The following is a 6,479-nucleotide window of genomic DNA, read 5'->3' as shown; positions in this document are numbered from 1 at the left end:
AAAAACGATGACCCGTAACCTGTCGAACTTTTTCCACAAGGTCAGAAATGATCATTTTTTTTATGTTACATTTTTTGACTGTAGATTAATATTGAATGTGAATTAGAACTCTTGGAACTAAAATAGGTGTGTTTAGAGTCATTTTAATGCCTGAAATTGGTCGAAATAGAAGCTTCTGAGTAGGAGAAAAAGTCTGTAAAAATGGCAATTTTGGTCACATTGAGGCTATAAAAAGTAGTTATTCAACATGAGGCACAACCCAAATGACATTTTGAATACATTTTTCTACAGTCCAAAAAATCAATTTTCTGATGAAAAACGATGACCCGTGACCTGTCAAACTTTCTGCAAATGGTCAGAAATGATAATTTTTTAACGTTTAATTTTTTTACTGTAAATGAATATTGAATGTGAATTAGAACTCTTGAAACTAAAATAAGTGTGTTTAAATTCATTTTAATGCCTGAAATTTGTCGAAATAGAAGCTTCTGAGTAGGAGAAAAAGTCTGTAAAAATGGCAATTTTGGTCACATTGAGGATATAAAAAGTAGTTATTCAACATGAGGCACAATCCAAATGACATTTTGAATAAATTTTTCTACAGTCCAAAAATTCAATTTTCTGATGAAAAACGATGACCCGTGACCTGTCGAACTTTCTCCAAATGGTCAGAAATTATAATTTTTTAATTTTACATTTTTTGACTGGAAATGAATATTGAATGTGAATTAGAAATTTTGAAGCTAAAATAAGTGTGTTTAATGTCATTTAAATGCCTGAAATTGGTCAAAATAGAAGCTTCTGAGAAGGAGAAAAAGTCTGTAAAAATGGCAATTTTGGTCACATTGAGGCTATAAAAAGTAGTTATTCAACATGAGGCACAATCCAAATGACATTTTGAATCAATTTTTCTATAGTCCAAAAAATCAATTTTCTGATGAAAAACGATGACCCGTGACCTGTCGAAATTTCTCCAAATGGTCAGAAATGATCATTTTTTAATGTTTAATTTTTTGACTGTAAATGAATATTGAATGTGAATCAGAACTCTTGGAACTTAAAAAATTGTGTTTAGAGTCATTTTAATGCCTGAAATTGGTCGAAATTGAAGCTTTTAAGTAGGAGAAAAAGTCTGTAAAAATGGCAATTTTGGTCACTTTGAGGCTATAAAAATAGTTATTCAACATGAGACACAATCCAAATGACATTTTGAATCAATTTTTCTACAGTCCAAAAAATCAATTTTCTGATGAAAAATGATGACCCGTGACCTGTCGAACTTTCTCCAAAAGGTCAGAAATGATAATTTTTTATTGTTTAATTTTTTTGACTGTAAATGAATATTGAATGTGAATTAGAACTCTTGGAACTAAAATAAGTGTGTTTAGAGTCATTTTAAACCCTGAAATTGGTCGAAATAGAAGCTTCTGAGTAGGAGAAAAAGTCTGTAAAAATGGCAATTTTGGTCACTTTGAGGTTATAAAAAGTAGTTATTCAACATGAGACACAATCCAAATTACATTTTGAATCAATTTTTCTACAGGCCAAAAAATCAATTTTCTGATGAAAAACGATGACCCATGACCTGTCGAACTTTATCCAAATGGTCAGAAAGGATAATTTTTTAATGTTATATTTTTTGACTGTAAATGAATATTGAATGTGAATTAGAACTCTTGAAACTAAAATACGTGTGTTTAAAGTCATTTTAATGCCTGAAATTGGTCGAAATAGAAGCTTCTGAGTAGGAGAAAAAGTCTGTAAAAATGGCAATTTTGGTCACTTTGAGGCTATAAAATGTAGTTATTCAACATGAGACACAATCCAAATGACATTTTGAATCAATTTTTCTACAGTCCAAAAAATCAATTTTCTGATGAAAAACGATGACCCGTGACCTGTCGAACTTTCTCCAAATGGTCAGAAATGATAATTTTTTAATGTTTAATTTTTTGACTGTAAATTAATATTGAATGTGAATTAGAACTCTTGGAACTAAAATAAGTGTGTTTAGTATCATTTTAATGCCTGAAATTGGTCGAAATAAGCTTCTGAGTAGGAGAAAAAGTCTGTAAAATCGCAATTTTGGTCACTTTGAGACTATAAAAAGTAGTTATTCAACATGAGGCACAAACCAAATGACATTTAGAATAAATTTTTCTACAGGCCAAAAAATCAATTTTCTGATGAAAAACGATGACCCGTGACCTGTCGAACTTTCTCCAAATGGTCAGAAATGATAATTTTTTAATGTTTAATTTTTTGACTGTAAATGAATATTGAATGTGAATTAGAACTCTTGGAACTAAAATAAGTGTGTTTAGAGTCATTTTAATGCCTGAAATTGGTCGAAATGGAAGCTTCTGAGTAGGAGAAAAAGTCTGTAAAAATGGCAATTTTGGTCACATTGAGGCTATAAAAAGTAGTTATTCAACATGAGGCACAACCCAAATGACATTTTGAATACATTTTTCTACAGTCCAAAAAATCAATTTTCTGATGAAAAACGATGACCCGTGACCTGTCAAACTTTCTCCAAATGGTCAGAAATGATAATTTTTTAACGTTTAATTTTTTGACTGTAAATGAATATTGAATGTGAATTAGAACTCTTGCAACTAAAATAAGTGTGTTTAAATTCATTTTAATGCCTGAAATTTGTCGAAATAGAAGCTTCTGAGTAGGAGAAAAAGTCTGTAAAAATGGCAATTTTGGTCACATTGAGGCTATAAAAAGTAGTTATTCAACATGAGGCACCATCCAAATGACATTTTGAATCAATTTTTCTACAGTCCAAAAAATCAGTTTTCTGATGAAAAATGATGACCCGTGACCTGTCGAACTTTCTCCAAATGGTCAGAAATGATCAATTTTTATGTTAAATTTTTGGACTGTAAATGAATATTAAATGTGAATTAGAACTCTTGGAACTAAAATAGGTGTGTTTAGAGTCATTTTATTGCCTGAAATTGGTCTAAATAGAAGCTTCTGAGTAGGAGAAAAAGTCTGTAAAAATGGCAATTTTGGTCACTTTGAGGATATAAAAAGTAGTTATTCAACATGAGGCACAACCCAAATGACATTTTGAATACATTTTTCTACAGTCCAAAAAATCAATTTTCTGATGAAAAATGATGACCCGTGACCTGTCAAACTTTCTCCAAAAGGTCAGAAATGATCATTTTTTATTGTTTAATTTTTTTGACTGTAAATGAATATTGAATGTGAATTAGAACTCTTGGAACTAAAATAAGTGTGTTTAGAGTCATTTTAAACCCTGAAATTGGTCGAAATAGAAGCTTCTGAGTAGGAGAAAAAGTCTGTAAAAATGGCAATTTTGGTCACTTTGAGGCTAAAAAAATAGTTATTCAACTTGAGGCACAATCCAAATGACATTTTGAATCAATTTTTCTATAGTCCAAAAAATCAATTTTCTGATGAAAAACGATGACCCGTGACCTGTCGAAATTTCTCCAAATGGTCAGAAATGATCATTTTTTAATGTTTAATTTTTTGACTGTAAATGAATATTGAATGTGAATCAGAACTCTTGGAACTTAAAAAATTGTGTTTAGAGTCATTTTAATGCCTGAAATTGGTCGAAATTGAAGCTTTTAAGTAGGAGAAAAAGTCTGTAAAAATGGCAATTTTGGTCACTTTGAGGCTATAAAAATAGTTATTCAACATGAGACACAATCCAAATGACATTTTGAATCAATTTTTCTACAGTCCAAAAAATCAATTTTCTGATGAAAAATGATGACCCGTGACCTGTCGAACTTTCTCCAAAAGGTCAGAAATGATAATTTGTTATTGTTTAATTTTTTTGACTGTAAATGAATATTGAATGTGAATTAGAACTCTTGGAACTAAAATAAGTGTGTTTAGAGTCATTTTAAACCCTGAAATTGATCGAAATAGAAGCTTCTGAGTAGGAGAAAAAGTCTGTAAAAATGGCAATTTTGGTCACTTTGAGGCTAAAAAAATAGGTATTCAACATGAGGCACAATCCAAATGACATTTTGAATCAATTTTTCTACAGTCCAAAACATCAATTTTCTGATGAAAAACGATGGCCCGTGACCTGTCGAACTTTCTCCAAATGGTCAGAAATTATAATTTTTTAATTTTACATTTTTTGACTGTAAATGAATATTGAATGTGAATTAGAAATTTTGAAGCTTAAGTGTGTTTAATGTCATTTTAATGCCTGAAATTGGTCAAAATAGAAGCTTCTGAGAAGGAGAAAAAGTCTGTAAAAATGGCAATTTTGGTCACATTGAGGCTATAAAAAGTAGTTATTCAACATGAGGCACAATACAAATGACATTTTGAATCAATTTTTCTATAGTCCAAAAAATCAATTTTCTGATGAAAAACGATGACCCGTGACCTGTCGAAATTTCTCCAAATGGTCAGAAATGATCATTTTTTAATGTTAAATTTTTTGACTGTAAATGAATATTGAATGTGAATTAGAACTCTTGGAACTTAAAAAATTGTGTTTAGAGTCATTTTAATGCCTGGAATTGGTCGAAATTGAATCTTCTAAGTAGGAGAAAAAGTCTGTAAAAATGGCAATTTTGGTCACTTTGAGGCTATAAAATGTAGTTATTCAACATGAGACACAATCCAAATGACATTTTGAATCAAGTTTTCTACAGTCCAAAAAATTAATTTTCTGAAGAAAAACGATGACCCGTGACCTGTCGAACTTTCTCCAAATGGTCAGAAATGATAATTTTTTAATGTTTAATTTTTTGACTGTAAATTAATATTGAATGTGAATTAGAACTCTTGGAACTAAAATACGTGTGTTTAGTATCATTTTAATGCCTGAAATTGGTCGAAATAAGCTTCTGAGTAGGAGAAAAAGTCTGTAAAATCGCAATTTTGGTCACTTTGAGACTATAAAAAGTAGTTATTCAACATGAGGCACAAACCAAATGACATTTTGAATACATTTTTCTACAGGCCAAAAAATCAATTTTCTGATGAAAAACGATGACCCGTGACCTGTCGAACTTTCTCCAAATGGTCAGAAATGATAATTTTTTAATGTTTAATTTTTTAACTGTAAATGAATATTGAATGTGAATTAGAACTCTTGGAACTAAAATAAGTTTGTTTAGTATCATTTTAATGCCTGAAATTGGTCGAAATAAGCTTCTGAGTAGGAGAAAAAGTCTGTAAAATCGCAATTTTGATCACTTTGAGACTATAAAAAGTAGTTACTCAACATGAGGCACAAACCAAATGACATTTTGAATAAATTTTTCTACAGGCCAAAAATCAATTTTCTGATGAAAAACGATGACCCGTGACCTGTCGAACTTTCTCCAAATGGTCAGAAATGATAATTTTTTAATGTTTAATTTTTTGACTGTAAATGAATATTGAATGTGAATTAGAACTCTTGGAACTAAAATAAGTGTGTTTAGAGTCATTTTAATGCCTGAAATTGGTCAAAATAGAAGCTTCTGAGTAGGAGAAAAAGTCTGTAAAAATGGCAATTTTGGTCACTTTGAGGCTAAATAAATAGGTATTCAACATGAGGCACAATCCAAATGACATTTTGAATCAATTTTTCTACAGTCCAAAACATCAATTTTCTGATGAAAAACGATGGCCCGTGACCTGTCGAACTTTCTCCAAATGGTCAGAAATTATAATTTTTTAATATTACATTTTTTGACTGTAAATGAATATTGAATGTGAATTAGAAATTTTGAAGCTTAAGTGTGTTTAATGTCATTTTAATGCCTGAAATTGGTCAAAATAGAAGCTTCTGAGAAGGAGAAAAAGTCTGTAAAAATGGCAATTTTGGTCACATTGAGGCTATAAAAAGTAGTTATTCAACATGAGGCACAATCCAAATGACATTTTGAATCAATTTTTCTATAGTCCAAAAAATCAATTTTCTGATGAAAAACGATGACCCGTGACCTGTCGAAATTTCTCCAAATGGTCAGAAATGATCATTTTTTAATGTTTAATTTTTTGACTGTAAATGAATATTGAATGTGAATTAGAACTCTTGGAACTTAAAAAATTGTGTTTAGAGTCATTTTAATGCCTGGAATTGGTCGAAATTGAAGCTTCTAAGTAGGAGAAAAAGTCTGTAAAAATGGCAATTTTTTTCACTTTGAGGTTATAAAAAGTAGTTATTCAACATGAGACACAATCCAAATTACATTTTGAATCAATTTTTCTACAGGCCAAAAAATCAATTTTCTGATGAAAAACGATGACCCATGACCTGTCGAACTTTATCCAAATGGTCAGAAATGATAATTTTTTAATGTTATATTTTTTGACTGTAAATGAATATTGAATGTGAATTAGAACTCTTGAAACTAAAATACGTGTGTTTAAAGTCATTTTAATGCCTGAAATTGGTCGAAATAGAAGCTTCTGAGTAGGAGAAAAAGTCTGTAAAAATGGCAATTTTGGTCACTTTGAGGCTATAAAATGTAGTT

This window comes from Triturus cristatus, chromosome 9 (assembly GCF_964204655.1).
Source record: "Triturus cristatus chromosome 9, aTriCri1.1, whole genome shotgun sequence".
In the NCBI taxonomy this organism is placed as follows: domain Eukaryota; kingdom Metazoa; phylum Chordata; class Amphibia; order Caudata; family Salamandridae; genus Triturus; species Triturus cristatus.
Note: the sequence above shows the minus strand (reverse complement) of the source record.